Source organism: Anser cygnoides, chromosome 1 (genome assembly GCF_040182565.1).
Source record: "Anser cygnoides isolate HZ-2024a breed goose chromosome 1, Taihu_goose_T2T_genome, whole genome shotgun sequence".
NCBI lineage: Eukaryota > Metazoa > Chordata > Aves > Anseriformes > Anatidae > Anser > Anser cygnoides.
In genome coordinates, this window is record NC_089873.1 from 6,116,404 (window position 1) to 6,138,363 (window position 21,960).

At 39.3% G+C, this 21,960-nt stretch overlaps 1 protein-coding gene and 1 long non-coding RNA gene across 2 annotated transcripts in view; both read left to right on the plus strand.

Moving 5' to 3' along the window:
* Nucleotides 1-21,960, plus strand: part of CELF2 (CUGBP Elav-like family member 2) — a 374,770-nt gene that overhangs the window by 64,830 nt on the left and 287,980 nt on the right. The gene's annotated exons all lie outside the window — the stretch shown is intronic.
* LOC136791783 (uncharacterized) lies at nucleotides 9-16,034 on the plus strand. Its single transcript, XR_010834416.1, has 2 exons — nucleotides 9-8,976; nucleotides 9,015-16,034. It is a non-coding gene; the product is annotated as an uncharacterized lncRNA (long non-coding RNA).

Genomic DNA, 21,960 nt, shown 5'->3' on the forward strand with positions numbered 1-21,960 from the left:
GTAAGCAAGTTGCTCTGAACTGACTGTGGGTATCAGTGGCTGGCAGCTGCTGGAAGATGCGTGACCTTTTGAGCCAGAACATGATCCTTTTCCTAAAGAAAACTGCTGGGATGCTGAGAACTGTGGATGCCGGGAGGAGAACACGTAATGCATGCCATAGAGAAAATATGACCATGAAATATTGGAGCAACCAAAACTCCACAGCTTACGGCAGCAACACATTGAAGTTGTTTTGAGGCTTAGCTCCGTTGTGTACCTGAGAAAGAAAAATCCCAGCTGTGGCTTTCTGCCAGCTGTGCAATGATACCCACTGCAGGTGGCATGGCTTTTGCTTTAAATTTCACCAGAGGGGTGAGGAAGGGAAACTTGGAGGTTGGAGAAAAAAGTACTGTGATCTTAAGGCATTTTCATTTGGAAAGCAGAAGAACAGCTTAGATCAAATTCTTCTATGCTGGGAAAGCTTTTCATAAAATAATAGAACTAGACGTGACTCCCAGGCTGTGACAGAGGTTTTTGAAGAGAGACCTGCCTACATATTGTCAGAGGGTGTGCTAAAATGCTGTTATTATGCAGATAAAGAAAAGGGTGGAGAGAAGGGAAAAAAAAAAAACTGATATGGTACCCTGTCACGTAACAGAGATGCCTGGTGAGCAAGAAGAAATGGTTCTCTCATTCCTCTTGCATCTTCTGCCACCAGTTTTGCTCTGTGAGGTGCAGGAGGGTTTTAATGAGGTAATGGTTTGGGGTGGTTTTTTATCCTTTGATAAATAGCAATGTTGTAGTTCATGTAAATGTTAAAGGAATAATTCAGCAGAAAAGTCAGTTCTCTTTAAGCATAGTAATACATGTGACTTATTTCTGCTTCCAAGACAGAAAAAAATGGCTACCTTTACAGTGTGTGGGGTTCATTAGTTCAATCATAGAATCCCAGAATGGTTTTGGTGGGAAGGGACCTCAAAGCCCACCCAGTGCCACCCCCTGCCATGGGCAGGGACACCTCCCCCCAGCCCAGGCTGCCCAAAGCCCCATCCAGCCTGGCCTTGGGCACTGCCAGGGATGGGGCAGCCACAGCTCCTCTGGGCAGCCTGGGACAGGGCCTCACCGCCCTCAGAGTGAAGAATTTCTTCCTTATAGCTAATTTAAATCTACCCTCTTTTAGTTTAAAGCTATTCCACCTTGTCCTAGCCCTACATTCCCTCACAAAAAGTCCCTCCCCAGCTTTCCCGCAGCCCCCTTTAGGTATGGGAAGGCCGCTGGGAGGTCTCCCCGGAGCCTTCTCTTCTCCAGGCTGAACACCCCCAGCTCCCTCAGCCTGGCTCCACAGCAGAGGGGCTGCAGCCTCTGATCATCCTCGTGGCCTCCTCTGGACTCGCTCTGACACATCCCTGTCCTTGTGCTGGGCCCCAGAGCTGAACGCAGGCTCCAGGCGGGGTCTGACGAGAGCAGAGCAGAGGGGGACAATCCCCTCCCTGCCCTGCTGCCCACGCTGTGTTGGTGCAGCCCAGCACACGGTTGGATTTCTGGGCTGCAGGCGCACATTGCTGGCTTGTGTTGAGCTTCTCGTTAACCCCCAGGTCCTTCTCCTCTGGGCTACTCTCCATCCATTCTCCACTCAGCCTGGATTTGTGCTTGGCATTGCCCCAGCCCAGGTGCAGGGCCTTGCACTTGGCCTTGTTGAACCTCATGAGGTTTGCATGGCATTGACTCATCTGTATTGATAAGCTGCATAAATGCAGATTTCCACTGAATGTGACGTTTATCCCACTCCCTGTAATGTATTACCTTGTTCTGTGACTACAAACTTGTTTGATTTATATCGGTTGTTCACTCATTAGATTCTTTTTATTACTTACCATCATTTGATTGTGCAAGCAAAAATATGATTGTGAAGTTTTGCCAAGCATTTGAAGTGCTGACCAATTGCCAAGCCTACCTAAAACAAGATTTTATTCATTTTCTGTGCAAAAGAATCACAATTCTTCAAACACAAAGAAAAAGGAAATAGAGATTCAACAGAGTAGCCGTTCCTTGATCTGTCTCCTTGATCTGGAATGTTTTTTACTGGTTTTAGTGCTAAAATATTTCCAGTTTGACTACATGCCCCTAATTGGTTAGGTATTATATGACTAATACACTGGAAACATGCAGTCCTTGTACTGCTGAAATGAATTCCAATTTAAATTAAAGTTAAAATGAGAGATCCAGGTGCTAGAATAAACATCCAGTTTCATACTTGCCATTAATGATTGCCTAAATGTGTTTTTTGAATTATTACCACAAGGCTTTAATTTCAACTGTGGCAAGATGTCGCAAGTAAAAATCAGATTGTACAAACACTGTGCACAAGGCAATGTAATTATGTTATAAATATTAAAACCAATGATCTTGTCTAGATTTAAAATAAATGTTTACAGCTGTGTGCAGGTTGGCTGGTCCTCAGCTCTTCTCTGGGATTCACCTGGGATTCACCTTAGAGAAATTCACATTTCTCTAAGAAAGCCGTTCACTAGGGCTTTTAATCTTCTCTTACGATGTATTAATATAATATTTTATGTTCTTCATTGAAACTTTAAGTGAACCATTTTGTTGTTATTAATTTGTAACTGTGAAACTAATATTCCCTACCATGCCACAACTTCCCTACCACACCCCTACTCTGAAGCTACTTTATATCATATAAAATCTTAGTTGCTGCACCTTGAAATGATGAAATTAATAACCACTTTTCCAGAGTTACTCTGCTAGTTGTATTTGGTCCAATGGGGCAAAAAAAAAAAAAAAAAAAAAATTGTATTTCTAGAAATCCAGCTCTCACTTATGCAGCCAAACATGATGCCTTTTCTCAGGGCGGTAATGGCTCATGGATATATTTATGTCCCAAGATTGATCAAACACATTTCAAATATTTGTAAACCTGGTGAAAGGGTCTTCATATTGGAAGCCATGTGTGAGCAGTTGTGTCTGTACTTGGAGTATTTTGTCTGCCAGCCAGAGAGATTTAGGCACTGGTGAAATTACTTTGTTGTTGTTGCCATTAAAAAAAAAAGGGGGGGGGGGGCAGAAAATCAAAGTTCTGAATTTTACATAGTTGTTTTACTAAAGAGAAGTTAAGGGGTTGTAACCAGAAAGCTATGTAAGTAGTCAGAATTTACAGGCAAAGATTTCTCTTGTATAGTAACCAAGATTAGGGTCTTTATGTGCTTTTAAAAAATAAAAATAAAAAAGCAAATATAACAAAGTGTCTTGGAAAACGGTATACTATATTTTTAGTGTAGCCATTTTCCATGAAATACTGCTGATTGGTTTCTAATGATTTTATCTAAAAGCAAGAAGAAATTACCTTACTTTTTGCAGCTGAAGAACGTGTTTCATTCATAGGAAGAAGTGGAAAAATTTGAGTTAGTGGGCATCATTTAGAAGGAAACCTAATAGATTAACTTTGCCTATAGAAAGATATAACAATATTCTCTACAATTATATTGTGTCAGTTCTAATTTACCAGTTATTTCTGATGATTTTAAGAAGCTCTGACTAGAGAAGGAATTGAAAATTTAAACTTTAAATATGATAAAGAAGCCTTACAATTTTTATATTAAATGACATTATTATATCTGTGAATGTATACTGTTTTTTCGAAGAAAGGCTTTCTGTGTGCAACAGCACATCAAAGAAAGGATCTTCACAAGGAAAACTTTATAATAATATTAAGTTGTTCATTGCATGACCTATTTAGAGTACTCAGATATTTCTTGTTGTAGACTACATAATTAAATTTTAAATGGAACATGATAAAGAAATTATACTGGTGATCTCTAGAGATTTGAATACCCTATTTGGATCTTTACAAGAGTGTAGCGAAGGCATACTTTAAAATTTAATAAAGGTCTGGCCTATTTTTTTTTTCTTTTAGATGTTCTATAGCTGCTATGGCAGTCTTATTTCAAACTGTATTTGCTCTCCACGTTATATACTCAGCACATGCAATAGGAGACCAAACTGAGATTATTAAAAGTATATATACCTTAAATTGAGAAAAAAACCATTATGCATGATGCAGAACAATTAATGAATGAAGATAAGCTCCTAAAGACTTGTTATAACCAAGCTAGCAACCACCCCTTCATAGACCAGTGTTTGAGCCAAGCCAGTGAGAGGAGCGGTACAATGTCCGGGGAGATGTAATATAGTGAGGTGGAGTGCTCATGCACAGTGCAAAGCCCTGCGGGCACAAGGGAGATGATGTTTGGAGCTTAAATGAGAAAACGCTCTGCTTCAATATCAAAGGAATGATTTCAGTCTCTAGCCTCTTCTGTTTGTTTCTGTGAAAGGTACTTTATATTTAAAGAAGAACAAATATTTTAAATATAGAATAACCACATGGATTATTTATTTACTTAATACTAGGTTAGTAATGATAACAGAAGTAAAATTTGTTTTACTTTTCGTTTTTTATGTAGCTGTTCAATTTTGCATTTTACTCAGGGGGATTAAAGTTTAAATGGTCACTTCCTCTTCCAGGCTTTTCTTATTTACTGATTAAAAAATAAAAAAATCAACAAATAATTTGCATAGATATTTTTCATAGGAAGAAAAAAAGATCATCTATGCAGCCCCTGCTTAAATCTTGAGCATAACTCAGTAAAACTTGGATTTTGAGGTAAAGGCCATTTAGAATTGTTATTGATTTTTTTTTTTTTTTTGGAAGGGTGGGAGGAAATCTGCAATAGAATATAACAGTGAGGATAAATTGATGTGCCAAAAAGTTACATTCAGCGTGGAAATTTAAATCGTTAGCTTCTCTTATAATAATTTGTAGTCTTCATATATTTTAAGGCAGCGGTCTGGAGTAGGGTACAAACTTTAAGCCCTCTTGATTTGATGCTTGATTCTTAACTCTTCCATAGATCTGTTTAATGGTGTCTAAGTTTCATTTACTGTAGAGACATGTTCCTGCATGTCTACAGCGTTTTCAAAATAGAATTTGAGTACTGAAGTCACTTTGGTACTTCTGAAAAATGTTAACCTGCAACTTCACCATTATTTAAATCTAATGCAACTAAGCTTTTACCTAAAGGGAAAAAGAAGAATTGACAACCCACCATATGACAAGCAAAATGAAATCTCTTGATCACTAACTGTCAGCAGTCTTTCTAATACTATTGTGTTAGGGAATGATATGTCTTCCAAGGAGCTAAGTACACAAGGTTTTGAATCATTTCTGTCTTGACAGCCTAACCCAAGTAACTACTTGTAAGTGCTTGGATGAATTATAAAATCTATGTGGCTCTGTAGAGTGAGTTAATAAAACATCCATGAGCATTTTAATTACTATGAAATGAAAAGGATTTTTTTTTTTTCTGACAGTAATAGGGGTATGGACTAAATCCAGATCAGTTGCTATCTTCACGAGTACTGCAGGGACAAAGGAGCTGGGGTTAGTTTCTGTCTGGTCTTTTGTTCCCCTTCTGGTTGAGCTCTTCTGTCTAGCAATTTCTCTCACTCTGAGAACATGAGGTTATACCTTTTTCTTCTTGTGCTTCGTATATGATGGATGTCCGCTCATGTCACCAGTGCTGCTTTGCTAGTGATGTCAGGCTTGAACACCCATCCACTGACACTATACGTCTCTCTCTCCTGGTCTACAACAGAATTTTCCTTACATTGATACAAGATTTGCTAAAGTTTTATTCATCTTTATATAAAGCAGGGATTTGGTGTAGTCCATTTGTGACCCCCTCTGCAAATGGAGACATTCTGCTTTCTACTTCCAAATCCCTTCTCAAAACTCAATTTAATTTAAAGGCATATAAATAATAGGTCAAGAAAATGTTGCTCATCCCAGGTGGCAGGCAGTGGTAGCTGATAACATTAAAATCTCTTGAATGTCAAACTGTATGCTGCTAACCAGAGTTAGTCTTTGGAAATTATATCATCTTGTATCTTTTCTGAAACCACATCATTAAAAAGAAAAGAAAAAGATTCCAACCCTCAATATTTAATGTTCTGGAGTCAACTGTCTCAAAGAGCAGTTTTTTCATAATTTCGAAGCCTGCCACTTTCTGAAGAAAATCATTATTTTAAATTGAGACTCAAATGTAACTAATCACTAAAAAATCTTACATTTGACCTTTTTCTATGCCTCAGATGCTTATTTATAAATAATACTTTCATCCAACCTTTGAGTTGTTTTTCTGTACTGCAGGCAGGACTGCCTATTATACATGTTGTATAGGAATGCCCTGATGCTGTTTGGTCCTTCTGAGGTGCAGTAATATAAACAACAGTAATTATTTGGGATAGTAACAGGTTTGATATTATTATAAGTGAATCTGCTTTTCTGAAAGAATAACATAAGTGTTGTCTCTTTACTATTCTGATTTTTGTTTTAAAGTAAAGCTTTAATATAATGAAAATGTGACATGGAGTTATTGCTTCTGGTAGCTGTCGGCATTTTTGTTGTCGTTTTACTTCCCTTTTGAAATATATATATATTTTTTTACAGCCGATGTTAATCTTAATATGCACTTATGTGCAATCTGATCCATTTCTGAAGAGATATTTTTAAAATCTTAAGAGGAGTCTAAGGAGCATAGAGGTGATTATCCATATGTGCTTACTGATGACTTGCATTCAAAAATTATGAAGGTACTAACTGTAAGATTCACATTGCCTAAATTTAGCGATCATAAGCGTCCTCAGTCTAAAGAACCAGGGGAGAAATGAAGAGAAATAGGTGCGTTATCTCAGGACAGGGTGAGTAACCTTGGGGAATTGTTTTTCTTTCTCTGCTGTCTGAAAGCAGAGCCTGGGGGAATAGCGTAGACTAGATGTTTCACCTGATGATAGCTTTAATTTAAGGTGAGTCCTAGCAGACTGAGTTTTAGAAGTGTTAAAGCGGCAAATGACATAAACTGATGCCTACTGGAGTTTTGAGGACATTGGCATCCTTAACCTCGAAAACTTTCAATATTTGGTACTTAAGTCCTAAATATAGACCCTGGGAAGGAGGGGGAAAGTCAGAAAAAGTGATTATTGGACTTGATACAGCTCTGACCCAGAAGGCAGGTAGCTGTTTTCGATGTGCAGAGCCTTCAGAAATCACTGCTTACAGTGTTGAAATGGCTCCTAATTATACATAGCTTTTTCATCTTAAAATGAGTGTAAGTGATTTTACTCAATGACCTGGTTTTTGAACCCACCACCATTTTTCACCAGCAATCGTTAGCATCTCTCACAAACATTAATGAATTTGACAAATTTGACAGCAGATCTTTATCTTAAAAGTCAGGTAGAGCTTTTATTTTTAATCCCTATTGTCCCTATTGTAAAATTCTGAAACTAGACACACATTCACTTTTTTTTTTACTTTTTTTTTCTGTTATTCACCTTTACCAGACTTCCAAGCTTCTTTTTAACTTGTCTTACAAAGCCTTGCCATCCATACGTGCCCAATGAGGATAATGTGCAGCAGAAATGAAAGGACTCAGATCTCTTCATTTCCATTCCTGAAGGTGAATTCCAAGATCGTGATTATTTTTATTTATATAGTGCCTAAAGAGTGCTAAATACTTTATGGAACAAATAAAAGACCTCTTGTAAAAAGCACGCATTCCTATAATCTAATTTTAGTCTCAAATCAGGCAGTATGAATGCTAAGCAGCAGGGCTTGAAGAAAAACGGAAGGTATATGAGGGCTACACTAATAAGATTGAGCAGTTATTTAGGTTCATTATCTGTTCCACTTAATAGCGCTGCAATATCTTACTGGTTTAAGTTAAATTTACATTGGTGTGGGGAGAAGATTTGACTGACACAGGAATAGTATTTCTTGGGTTTGCTCAAAAAATGAGACTTTGAATGGCAACTTGAATGAAGATAGAGAAAGGGACCGGTATGGATGGGTTTTGAGAGGTCAATCCGATGTAAGAAACAGCAAAAGGGACAACCTTAAAAATACAAATCCTTCCCCCAGCTTCATTTTCTACTCAAAATACTCATTCACCAAGTTAGTCATTTGTGTGTACCCTTCGTTTGAGTGATGTTTAAGCACTTAAGATCATCAGAATAACATTATTTACAAAGTCAGTGGAAAGGACGAAACTTGTTAGGAATAGGTTGAGATGTAAATATACATTTGGGGAAAAAAGAAAAAAATGTGTATACACATCTGCTTCTGGAGAAACAGCCCAGCAACAGAGGTTTAGGAGTGTTTTGTTGACATGGAGGAGCTTTCTCTTAGTATTTTTGCTACAGCGTAGGTTAGGCATGTGACTGATCTGGCGTTTTATCACAGAATGGTTAAGGGTGGAAGGGACCTCTGGGACCACATCCAGGAGGCTTCTGGAGATCTCCAAGGAGGAGACCCCACAGCCTCTCTGGGCAGCCTGTGCCAGGGCTCCGTCACCCACACAGGAAAGCTGTGCCTCCTGATGTTTGGATGTCAGACCAAACCTCTTGTGTTCCAGTTTGTGCCCATTGCCTCTTATCCTGGCAATAGCCTGACATCATCTTCTTTGCATCTTCCCTTCAGGCATTCATAGACATTGATAAGATCCCCCTGATCTTCCTCTTCTCCAGGCTGAACAGTCCCAGCTCCCTCAGCCTCTCCTCATAGCGAGGTGCTACAGTCCCTTGATCATCTTGGTGGCCCGCCACTGGACTGTTTCCAGTATGTACAAGTGTTTCTTTTACTGGGGTCCCAGAACTGGACACAGCACTCCAGGTGTGGCCTCACCAAAGGGGAAGGATCACCTCTCTTGACCTGCTGTCAGTACTTTGCCTAATGCAGCCAAAAATACTCTTAGCCTTCTTAACAGCAAGGGCACATTGCTGACTCATGGTCAACTTGGGCTCTACCAGGACCCCAAATCCTCTTCTGCAGAGCTGTTTCCAGCTGGGTACCCCCAGCATGTCCTGGTGCCTATGGTTGTTCCTCCCCAGGTTCAGGACTTTGCACTTCTTGTTGAATTTTATGAGGTTCCTGTCAGCCGTCCTCACCAGGGGAACTTCATGAGGTTCCTGTCAGCCCTCCTCACCAGCCTGTCAGGGTCCCTCTGGATGGCAGCACGGTCCTCTGGTGAGTCAGCTGCTCACCCCAGTTTGTCTGTGTATTTACCTTTATATCATACATCTAGTAAAGAGTTAGAAACGAGCTGCTGATACACAGGATTTTTGTGTGTGTGATCATTAGCGTTGGTCCCCAAAGGGCAGTAGTAAGACACATTGATGGGACAATGTCAGGAAACCTGCACCAACAGTCCTAGGACAGCAAAGACACTGTTTTAGTTCTCTCTTCAACATTCTCTGCCTTCCGAGCATCACTTCTGCTTATGAAATAACATATATTGTATCATTTACAAAAATTGGAAATATTTGAATGATTCCAAAAGATTTGCTATGTTAGTAACACTTAGACAATCCTTACTAAAGTATTTAGGTGTAAAAAATAAAACACCAAAACCCTAGCACATTTCCCCAGTGTTCAAGGTTAACAGTTTATACTTCATCTACATTATATTAAAAACATTTTTACTGGAGTCCATAAATGTTAAACATTTTTAAAAGGCAATGATCGCAGTGGGACTAGATACATTACATAAAACCAGACACAAGACCTGCAAGCAGTAATTGGTGACTGTTTTTTATTTTTGGAGGGTGCTGACTTGAGATTCCTCCCATGAGGCGATGCAGATTTTTACATCTGGGCCTTGCCATTATAACCAGGCGGTCCCTAAAGCTCTTGTGGTCAGCAGAAGACAATTGTGAGCCCTGATCTCAGGTGTTCAGAGCAATCTCATAGTGGGGCTGTGATACTGTTACTAGCAATGATGTTTTGCCAGTTCAGAGCCACTGAGGACCTACCCCACTTTCTTTATATGTTCTCCTGATGTATTTTGCAAGTTGTGCTCTGCGCAGCACTTCTACAACAGCGAAGTGCCAGCGCGGCATTTCGCTTAGCTGGGCTATAATGGAACATATTTTTCATTCCGACCCTTGGAATTTTAAGGCTTTTGCACTGTTTCCTGCAGGGAACACTTAAGCTTCAGCAAAGCCATGATATTGTAGAGGGGATGCAAATCATGTCTGTTTGCCATAATCTGTTCTTAATGAATGGGCATGGAGAAAGGAGGGGAGAAAACAAGGTGCCAGGCTTCACCTAGCACAAAAAATGTAGAACTGTCCTTCAGCCTTTTCTGAGTATTTGCCTTCTAGACTTTAAGATACTCATCTCACAACTGTTCGTGTGCTACATTTTGGAGAATAGTCCCACAGATATCAGTGTGATTGCACAAGTCATTGCAAAGTTAACATGAATATTGTTGCCCATTCACTGCTGGAAAATGACTATCATCTGATTTGAGCCCAACTTTGTCAATAAAACTGTAGGCAGCTCTACCTGATTAAGAAAAAATTACATGCTGTAAACTCAGTTTTGGTGGCACTCTCTTGAAACATATGAACTGAGATTCATCTTAAACTGGAAACCTAAAATAAAATAATAATAATAAAAAGTCCTTTATATCTCTTAAAACTATTTAGATAGATGGTTTAGGTTAATCAAACATACTGGACAGCTGCAGGTGTCACAGACTTAGATTCAAATGGCAAGTCCATATTTCTGATGCAGGCTATTAATTCATGCTCTTAAAAGGCAGTTGTGGCAGTTAGGAAATCTGCTAGGGCCTGGAGCTCAGGAGCCCATCTTTTACCTAGAAGCTCAAAAATTATTTTCCTCATTAAGGTTTTCTGTTGGGGGGTGCAGATGCACCTGCACTGATACATCCGTGGATGCCAAAGAGATTGTAGCTTCCCGCGTCTCAGGTGCTGTGAGCTTTCATTCCAGGATCACATGGGGAAGTAAGCAGAAGTTCCTGCGACTAAAAACTTTTATTTAACGAAAATGAAATATTATTATTCATGTCATGAGTAATTGAATCCCCAGATGTTCTCATTCTGTATCAATGGCTGGGGACAATATGACTCTAGATAGACTGTGACAACATGAATTGATTTCTTCTTTTTCTTTTTTCTTTCTTTTTTTTTTTTTTTTTTAAACCTGCAAAGTGACTATAGGGTTTTTTATTAGCTGATTGCTTGAAGCTGACATTACAGGCTGTGCAGCTGTAAAAAAGACCTTCTCATTTTCATTGAGAATAAACAAAATAAAGTATTGAATAAATAAAATAAAGTATTGCAGAAATAGCTTTGCTTTTCCCTGGCCCTGCCTTTGCAGAAATAAACAGAGATAACTTGGATAAAGCAATTGAATTTGGAAAGGCATTCACAAGAATAGATGGTTGCTGCTAACACTGAATATTTAGAACGTAATAATAAAACTAATCACGTTACCAAAAAGCCACCTGTTACTTTCTTCAGTTTTTCTCTAAAACATAAAGTTCACTTTGTTGTTTCTGAATTTATAGCAGAGATCAGAAATCCAGCTCTTATAAACCTTATTAAACGCAAGGTAGTAATTCCTTATTAAAGTTGAGTAGAAAAAGAAACCTTGCCCACTAACATTTCTAAAGCTGTTAAAGATAGATGTTTCCACGAAGGAACAGAAGCAGAAAAACTTTTAAGTGCTTGTTAAGGCACACACACACAGTGCATACAAGCAATAAGTCTGTTCTGCTGAACTGTGAAATTGCACTGAGTAATTTCTCTAATAACAGCACAGATATTGCACCTCTGACCCCAGCGGAGCTGCGGGCTCGCTGCAGCAGCTGGTCACGGCGTCAGCAGAAACTTGGCGACTGAAGCGCAGGCTGCGGTGCTGAGTGGTGGGAAGATGAAGAGAAAGGTGGCAATCAAAGAAATGTGACACGCAGCTTGCAAGTGTTCCGGCTGATTTAAAAAAAAAAAAAATCAGAAAATGATAGCAGTGAAAGTACTTCATATATTGATTGATTGATTTTTCTTTTAGCCCCCACCCCATGACCTGTTTTTCAAAGGAGTCCAGAGCTGTGTGTTCAACAGCTGCCCCCAACTTGCAAAGAAAGTATTCAAACCACTGTGAGTGCATAGCAGCAGAAACTTCTAATTGGCATTTCATTGTGGCTTTTTCTTACAGAAAGGATGCAGTGCTGATGGTTTTTCCTCTGTGTTACAGAGAATGCCTGTAGAAATATCAGTTCAGCAGTTGAAGCTGGGATTAAAAAAAGTAGTATCCCCTGGGAAAATATTGTGCATGTAGAAATGGGAGAAGAAATCATATAAGAAAAACACCCAGTTAAAGCAGTGCCTTATATCTTCTATTTCAAAACTTGCAAGGTGAGATGTGGTTTAAAGTGGATATGATTTGACAGAGCTATGCATGAACTCATGCCACAACCCCAGACTGTCTCTGAACATCGTAGAATTAATTCAGAGTTTATAAATTGAAAATTTAGATTTTCCTTGAAGTTTTTCTGTAAAAATAGTGAGTCCGATGCACGACAAGTAAAATTAAAAAAAATAATAATAAAAAGTTTCTTTAATGACTGAGAAAAATTTTGTCAGTTCTACTTTCTTTTGGTGCTATTTAGTTTAGAGCAAGTCAGTGAGAGATTCTGCCTTGTTTCTTCTACCTTCCATTTTGTCTTGTGAGTGACTGACTTTCTTCAGCAGTTCCATCAGGTAGTGAATGTGACATAACGGGAAATAAATTCCCATCATGAGTTTCTCTCACAGAAGCAGGAACATAACAGACATTTTAGATATTAACCCATTTGAAAAATTCAGAGCTCAGGCAGGTGCTGAAATAGTGGCAGTCAGGTTTGGCTTGCTATTCTAATGCAGACTTTTGAATTTTGGTCTTTAGCAGGTGATGTTTTTTTAAGTTCAGGAATGCTGTACAGCCTTGGTAGTGGGTGTTGGACAATAAAAAATATGTGGCAGAAGCTGTGCATCTTTATGGCAGCATGAGAGTTGTTGTTCAGGAGGAAGCCCATGGTTCATCTGGCATTATTCACTAGCTGCTTTGACAGACAAGCTGACAAAGTTTAGAAGAGACAGATCTGGAAATAAATATCTGCAAGAAAATCCTCACTTCCCCTATGCAAGCAGTAAGTAGATGCTTTATAGCCTCTTTTTCTAGGGTTTTCAAAACTTCTATGACTTCTGATATTCTGCTCTTTTGAGAGATATAGATGTTCAGTTTTCTTCCAAATTTCAGCTGTCACGATTTCTTCTGATGAACCAAAACCCAAAACAGGTTTTGGATCAACTCCATTCTGGAAGACAAGACACAGCTTTAAAGAACTATGGCGAGAGTTCACAAAACTGATTACTGATAAATAACAGCAACAACAAAATCTTTTTTCCCCTTATTTCCTTCATTCTGCATGCATCAAAACCAGTTTCATGTGACTCTCTAAAGGCTTATGAGATTCATAGTCTCCGTAAATCTTATGTTGAAGCATCAGCTCTAAGATGAGAGAAATCAGAATGTCCAAAGCAAAACCAAAACCAAACAAACCTCCACCAAGCCCACCCTTAATATTATTCTTCCAGTGTAAGAACCTCTCAGAGTAACCAGAGGCAATTCTCTTGGTTGATGATTTGCCCGTATCCAGTACTGCCCGTGTAGTGCTCGCTGGTGGGCTGCTGCTCTCAGGCACATGATGCATCAGTCATCTTTTGCCTCTCTCACCATCTTTTCTAGTCCTTACATTCAGAAATTCTCAAAATGTGCCTTTCCAAAAACTCTACTCCAATCACCAGTGTCTCTTACTGGACCCGTACGTGTTTTATGATTCTGAGTCTGGATAACTGAGATACGATTTTATAATGAAAAAAACCCTGAGGGAAGCATGGAGATGTACTGTGGAAAGATACAGACGTTTTGTGTTTTATTTGTAGGAACAATGCTCCCTTTCTTTTTAACAGAAAGGAATACTAAATTAAAGAATAGACTTGTGTCTCTTGTGAAGCTCCTGAAGATATGCCAGTTGTGGCTGGACTAAGTACATGTGTTAAAATTGATATGATGTATCAAGCTAAAATTTGGAAAAGATACCTGATCCCTGATAATATCGCTGTCTCCTTTCTTTCAGCTAAATCTGCAGTCTTTTGAATTCAAAGTGAATGCTGCAGCTAGGGAAATTCAGGAAGACACAAGTAATGGGGGCTATTGATGGCACACTCCATACTGGAAAGCTGTCTTGTTATTGAATGCAAATGTGGCTTAGATATGTAAATTATATTCAAGATTTCATCAGTAAGGCTTTAATGTATCTGGAAGCTATCTTAAAACATTTAAATAAAATGTTAATTGAAAGTATAGAATAGTATTAGCAAGCTCTTTCAAAGAAAGCTTCAATTCCAGGCACGTAACAAGGAAGCAAGAGCTCTGATCTAGTCAAACAGAACCTCCCATGGTAAAAACCTATAATTGTTTTAAAGTTCTCTAAAAACCTACATCTCTGTTCTCATCTCATCCCACACACTGTGATATTCCTTATGTTCCACACTCTCTCCTCTGAGCTGACTTTCTTTGTAGCCTTCTCCCACTCCCAGCGTACTGCCTTCTCTCACCTCCTACGCATGGAGCTGCCTCCTGCTGCCCATACAACAAGCACTTTTCTACACATCCCAGCCCTTTCCTTGAGCTCATCTGTGCCAAATTCCCCATGAAGCCATCAGGGTCTTGCCCTGCATCAAAATCCAGAGGGTAAACTTTGTTTCCAAGCTCAGGAAAACTTAGTAATAAGCCAGGCAGTGAATTTAGATCTTTAGAGACATCATCAGATGGTGCAAAGGACTGTTCTTTATATTAAAAAAATAAAATTAAACTAATTTTAAAGAGTCAAGAGAGTGGTTGAACTAGGCTGTATCATTCTTGGGCTTATGTAAATTCTTTCACAAACTGCAGGGCAGTTCTCAGCAACATAGTCCTGGGAACTGTTGACTTCAACCAACCCAGGTCCAATTTATCAACGAGTCTTTGAAATTAGTCCTAAGAGCTAGCAGTGTGGGAACAGACAAGCAGGAGCATCTCTTGCTGCTGCTCAGGTTTTTATTGTGCCTCCTTACCTGCTCATTAAGCAGAGGGATTTTGGAGGTATTCACAAAGTTGCTTTCCTATCTGCAGATGGTCTGCAACAGTGACAGCAGCTGTTCCAAAAGCGAGCATGAAGGGAGGTATTATCATTGCTTAGCTATGTTTACAAATTTGTAACAAGTCTACTATTTAAAGTATGTTCTTTTGTGACTGCATGCAATATGTTGTCATCTAAATGTTGCTGGATTGATGGAGGGTATCAAAGGCACAGAGAGTTTTCTCCGCTTTTTAGTGGTTTTCTTCTTGCAGAACTTGTGTGGATCTTGTAGGTTTAGGCAGAGGTTGCATGGATTAATACCATAGCTTGTGACTTGTGCTCCCATGACTGGGGAAGAGAGCAGGACAGCCACACGATAGCATTCAGCTGACAGGAGTTTACTGGGTAAAGCTGGAGAAGTGTTTGAGCTCAGGAAAGACATAGTGCTGCACTGAAAAACAAACAAACAAAAAAAAAAAACCCAACATGTACAGAAAGAGCACTTTGGTTTTGTATTTTGAATGCCCTTTTGATGATAGGGGAAAATGGTTGGCTAGGAAAGATTTTTATGGTCTTTTTTCACAAAACACTATACTCATCGACCAAAGGAACTCGGTCAAATGTCACGGCTCAGGGACACCTTTGGAGGACCAGGATGCTCTCACATGGCTCCCAACCAGCTCTGCAAGGAGCAGCAGCTCAGACATGCTTCAACCACTATGCCCTGTGGGCACAATCAAAGCACACAACCCATGCAGGACCCAGCTCTTGGAGCTGTCAAGACCATATCGACCCAAACCATTCAAGAGGGGTGACAGCTGAGGTTCTGCCCGTGCTCCTCTAGCAGAAGTTTCTCAGTTTCGGTGCAACCTTTCTGTAGCGATTTACATAAAATGGTTGCCATTGAGGATGCGTTTTTTGCTTTGCAGAGCATCCATGAATGGAGGATTTCTGACTGTATTTTTCTATGGGGAGTGTTCACAGGGGAAAAAAAAAAAAAAAAAAAAAAAGGAGAAATGCATGTAATCAAAAATTTAAATATAAATTCTAAACTTTTTAGTAAGGAAGTGAAAAATCCAAACTTCCTCATTTCCCTTGGAGATAAGTTGTGTTTCCATGTGGTTCCCTGCTCGTGTGACTCATCACTGATTTTTGTTATTCCAACTTTGCTTTGAAACTGTTCCTCACCCTCCCAGGTGAAGGGATCCATCCCACAGTCCTTTACAGCTCCATATTGGAGTGAGATGAATCATTCTCCCAAACTGTCTGTTTTCGCTGTTGACTTGAAGGGTGCCTACGCAACAGGGTTCCCATGTAAAAGTCCATGCTGCAGACAGGGGAAGTTGAGGGGGATAAGACTCACTGTTGTCTCTGCCATCGTTTTAGGGAGCCTGGGGTTACTTTTCTCACTTTTTGGAAATAACACACAGAGGGGAAAGTGTAGTGATGTACAGGTCCCAATATGTGGTAGCATTTGGCAAGCTGCAGAAGTGAGGCTGATGTAGTGAAAACTATGGTAAGGTGAGAACTGTTGTGTGGTTTTGAGCATTAGACATTAATGAATATTTTGGTCAGTGAAAGATATTTAGTTATCTTTCTGGGAGCAAGATATTGTCATTTCTTGATATGGCTTGCAAATTGGGAAGCAAAACTAGAAAAATGCATTTAAAAAATGCACCCAGCAGAACTGGTTTCATTAGAGTCTTTTATCAGAGAAAAAGAGGTGGTGTAGGTGTTCAGAGTTTGTTTCGGTTGGGTGTGAGTATTTACAGAAAGCTCTAAAATGTAGGGCTGAAGGTTATACGTGGGTCTGATCAAACCAGAAGGTGTATGCTGTGGCTGTTGCCTGTTACGGGGCAGAAAAAAAGATCCTCATTTTCTGCCAGGACAAAAAGCCAGAATTTGCAAGTCTGTCTCTGCGTGTGTTGTAGCCTACAGCTGCTCAGGGTAAGTTTTCCTGTGCTCAAGCTTGCTGTTATCCACCTAACCTTTGAATACACATGTGAAATCCAATCAGAAAGTAAAAATCTATCATTTACTTCCCTAATACCCTGGGACAGATTGCTGTCTCATTAGAAAGATTCAGCAAAGTAATTCAAGACCTGTAAGGTGCTAATAAGGCCCTGTCTTTAAAAATGGATTGGCTGAGTGGGAAGTCTGGCAGGTCCCCAGGATGGATATCTGGCCATGGGCTGGAATTATTTCTGTGCTGATCCACTCAGTGTGTTCGGAGGATCTACTTCCACCTTGCAGAGCAGGAGGTTTGGAGTCTGTTGACCCATGAAGGTCTGTGGATCCTGTTTGCTGCACTGATTTTCGGAGAGAGGCAGAAAAGCCTACTGTGTTTTGCAGCCACAGTCCATGGGCCAGGGCATAGCCTATGAAATGAGGCATATTCCTATTATGCCCAGCCCTACACTGTAGTTATATTTCACTAGGGTGCCGTATAGGCTTTAGGTAGTTTGCTGTGCTGAAGAGAGCTGTCTGAGCTTATCACGGTAAATATCTTATTTTCTATGCATACTTGGGAAAGGAAGCTTTCAATTTTAGAAAGGGAAGGGCAGAGAGATGAAAAAATCAGAAACTGTGCACTGAAAAGTGACTGGGCGCAGCTCTTTAAAATATGGGATTTGCAGTTGTACAGAGTTGATGTGAAAGAGATGCAAATTCCATTCAGGCTAAATTCACATTTAGATTTAAAATGCTACTCATGTGGACTAGCCCATCTCAGGCCAGAGATAAGCTAATACACCAGCCAAATTCACTCCATTATTAAGTTAAGAGACTATCAGATGACCCCAATGCAGTGTATTTACATAATGTCGATAATGAGTCTTTTTATAGGAAGGTGTTGAGGAAATGCAAGCAGAGTTTGTAATACGGTACCACGCTTCCAGTCTGGCTTGTTTCTCATTTCACAAAGCTTTATGTGATGGATCCATCTGTTCCTAGGAGATGGGAGTGTGCTGATGCCATTTCCATGGGAGACTTTGTTTCTAGGTTGAAGCTTTCTGAAATCTCTGGAAGTTACCTTAGACTTGGAATTCATTGCCTGGGGCTCGCTATCACCAAAACCCTCAGCATAGCTAGCAGGGATTGTCTTCAGTGGCTGGGTGGGGGCTTTACTTAATTTGATCAAGGCTCATTAAGGCTTCAAATCTCTGAATGCACATTCAAAATTGAGTGACAGGAACTTCTGGGAAAGTTTTGTTGAAAAGCCTGGCATAACCGAGTAATTAGAATATAGCAGTACTTCATATGCAAGTTGATTGTCACAGCCTGTGTCAAGAGAACTCATAATTTCTGAAGGATAAGACCATATGTTCCAAAAAGAGCTTTCAGAATGTGGGATACTTGTTTTGCAAGTTATTTTTTCCTCTCCCTGAAAAAAAAAAAAAAAAAAAGCACCAACAAAGTGTTATGAAATGAGATTTATGAGATTTTAAAATCCCTCATACTTAATTAAATTGATTCTCCAAGAAGAGGTCCCAAACCTGTTGGATAAACATGTTCTAATAGCTGTGGTTTCTGATTTACTTCTGGATGTAGCTGAAATAAAATGTTGCAAGGATAGCTGAAAGGACACTGTTATCCTAAATATAAATCTAACAATGTTTAGGATTTTTTTAAATTTGTTTTTCCCCATTTATATAGTGTAATGCACTAGTTAAGGACCTCATCGTGTACAATGGCAATCACGATGCTGGTTATAATTGGCCCCTGAAACAAAGTACGGCCAGGATAGTACACCAAATGTCCAGATAGATTTCTGTGTAGCAACTGGAAATGTTACATACTGTGGTTTACATCAGCAGTGAATATAAATGTAGATGACTTCATCTTCTTCCATTTTAAGCTGTATCTAAATCACCTGTATTGTCCTAAAAACTTCTTGCTTCTTGAATGTAATGTGAAAAAGTAGCTTGGGCTACTTAGTAGTTCTGCCGAAACGTCAGAGCTGAACCTGAGCTGACATTTCTGAGGGCAGAAGAATTCTGCTCTAACAGGAAGGAATAATATTGACTAACAAGATTTCAGTCTGCTCTTGGAGACCCTGAATGCATGCTGTAGTTATATTTTTAGAATTTAGATTTTGTTTTCATTAGCAATAAAATTCTAATAATGGGGTGGTGAAAACTGACCAGAGTTAGGTTGACGGGTTGGGATATTTTTATTCCCCATAAGGGACAAGCACACAGGAAGATATGATTATTGCCCCAACAGACTATAATGTCCACAGTCACAAGCACAACTTTGTCTGCTAATTCAGGATATCCCCCTAAGATTTCTTAATAGATTTTTCTTCTGTATTAGATATTGAAGAAAAGTGCCACATACAACTAATCTTTGCTTGCCTTGCTAAGAAGTTTCACTTACACTGTTGTGATAAAATGGGGTAAAATCACTCTCAGAAATATTTTTTATTTAATATTACCCAGAATAAGTAATAAATACCTCCACTGGAAAGGCTGTGTGTAGATTTGGCGTTTGTTGAGCTTGTAACATTTGCTCGTCCATGTTTCCCATGGAATATTTATTGAGACATTAGATTAAACCTAAACAACGCATTCTAATTGCATAGTGATATCAACTCTGCAAATGCCCTCATCTGGGCTGGCTGTTCTACATTTCCTTTAAGGTCAGCAGAGAAAAGCAGGAAGTTTTTCAAATAACTTTTTCCAAGGTAGATATTTAAAATAGGTTAGATGGATTGCTTACTCCTCAATGGGGAGAAATGGACATTGCTACGGGGTGAGGGGGGGAGTTAGTTGTTCGGGTTTGGACACGTTCTTTGAAGAGGTTTAAAATCATATAAAATAGATTGTACATATTTGTCCTTTGACTCCTTATGGGAAGAAAATAAAATCCTTCCCTTCATTCTTTCCATTATGCTGTGTCACAGAATAAATTCTCATGGACTGAGAGATGCTAAAAAGATCACCCATTTCCATGATCTATCAAGTTAATTAGGCAGATTTTGCCCAGATTCTCTTTATGTTCCAAATCCTAATGATTTGGTTGCCTGAGTTTTGGCTGGCCAATTTGCAATGTCTGCAGCAAACCATCTTGTCTGTACAGGCTTCACTGGTGTTAAGAAAAAAACTAATTCTGCAGAGTATAGCTTCCATCAGGCAGCTCTGTGGTAAATGCTAATGAGTAAGTAGCGAGAGGTGTTCCAGGAGTGATGTGAGCTGCCTCCGCTTAAGAAAATATCCACCTTTTTCCTAGTTTTAGCTTGTCCCAGTCCTCATTTCCTAATCCAGGCAAACCACAAGAGAACTGTTTAGCTAATGAATGATTGAAAAGTATGAACACCGAATTCAATAAGTCAAGAAGAAAACAAACATAAAACCCCACAGAGATAACAAAATGTATGCTTAAATGCATCATTCAATTACTCTGCTCACTCTTTGCTTCCCATTACACTCTCCTTTGTCAGTACACAGTGTATCTAAATGGCAATCTCTTTGTGACAAGAAGCTTTTCTTCCTGCCTTTACCTGCTGGTGCAGAACACTGATGGTACTTTGGAAATATCAAACAATAAAAAGAATTGATTGCAAGCAACATGTGAATTGTCTGATAGTGAAGCTTCCCAGAATTTTCCCTACTCGGTACTAAGGTGGTCACCAAAGTTTGCAGATTTGGACTGCGCTGGACTTTATGAATGAGAAAGGCAGTTTCAGGTCAACTAGTACTAGATGATTTTAGATCCTTAAGTCACCAAGGGCCATCCAAGCCACGGAAGGATGGCGATCAATACAGCATTATTCTTTGTTTTTACTTTCAGACAGGAAGTCAGACAGGAATCATATTGCTATTACCCGCTTAAACTTGTTTGTCCCTGAGGATGCAAGCTGTATCACGTGCTGTCCTCGGGCTTTTCTTCCTTGAATGTTCCTAGAAAGCTGGTTCATCAGCCTGGCACAAATGGAGCAAACCAGCTTTTCTGCTCAGGCCACGCTGCTTGCAGAACACAGAAGTTCCCTTGCATCAAAGAACAGAGCCAACTGCCTTGCCTTACACTGCTTTTAGCAGGGCTTTTTAAATGCCTGTAATGTGAATAAGTCAAAGACGGAACTAATGTTTGTATTATTAGGCTACGTGCCATTAATGTTTCTTGGGATCTCAAAATCCTTATTTTCGGTGTACTAGCATCTGAAAACGATTGTATAATTCTCCAGAGACTTTCCTTGTATATTACTAGCAGATGTTAGGAAAAATAAAATCTGAAAATGGATAATGGTATTGATGAATCCCATCATAAAAAATAAAATAAAATAAAGATGCCATTACCTTTGCATTGCTGTGTAGCTTGTGATGATGAAATGCAGCAGTTATTATGGAAGAAATGGACTTTTTGCATCCTCCAGCTATAATCTATTGCACATGATTAACACTGAGAATCTTTGCTAATTAGCTTTTATGGTCAAACAGATTTCATGAAGTTGGTTTCAAAAAAATCAAAATTAAACTCCTTATAGCTCTGAAAGATAGAATTATGGAATATGAACACATAGATAATCTTTACAAGCTAGAGGAAAATGATCATTGAGCAATGAAAACTACATAAAAAGACCCAGTGATATCTCAGGTATTGCAATGCAGTTTGTCTGGGAAGTGGTGAAGCTAGGATTTTATGAATAATATTGAAGTAGCATGTGGGAAACCCACGGTTATCTTTCATCTCATAATATGCAGTGGTGGAACTTCATGTGTTGATGCTGTGAATGCAAGAGGCCTACAGTCAATCAGAATAGGATGCAAAACTTTTTTTCCCCTTTGTTTCTCCTTGTAAAATTTAAAAAAAAAAAAAAGAATGGGATGTGGGATGTAATGGGCTAAATTTATCTCATGAGAAGAAACACTGCCAATCAAAATGAATAATTCCTGCCCTTTCCCCTTAGCGGTTTTGTTCATTGGTTTCCCTTTGCACTGTTTTT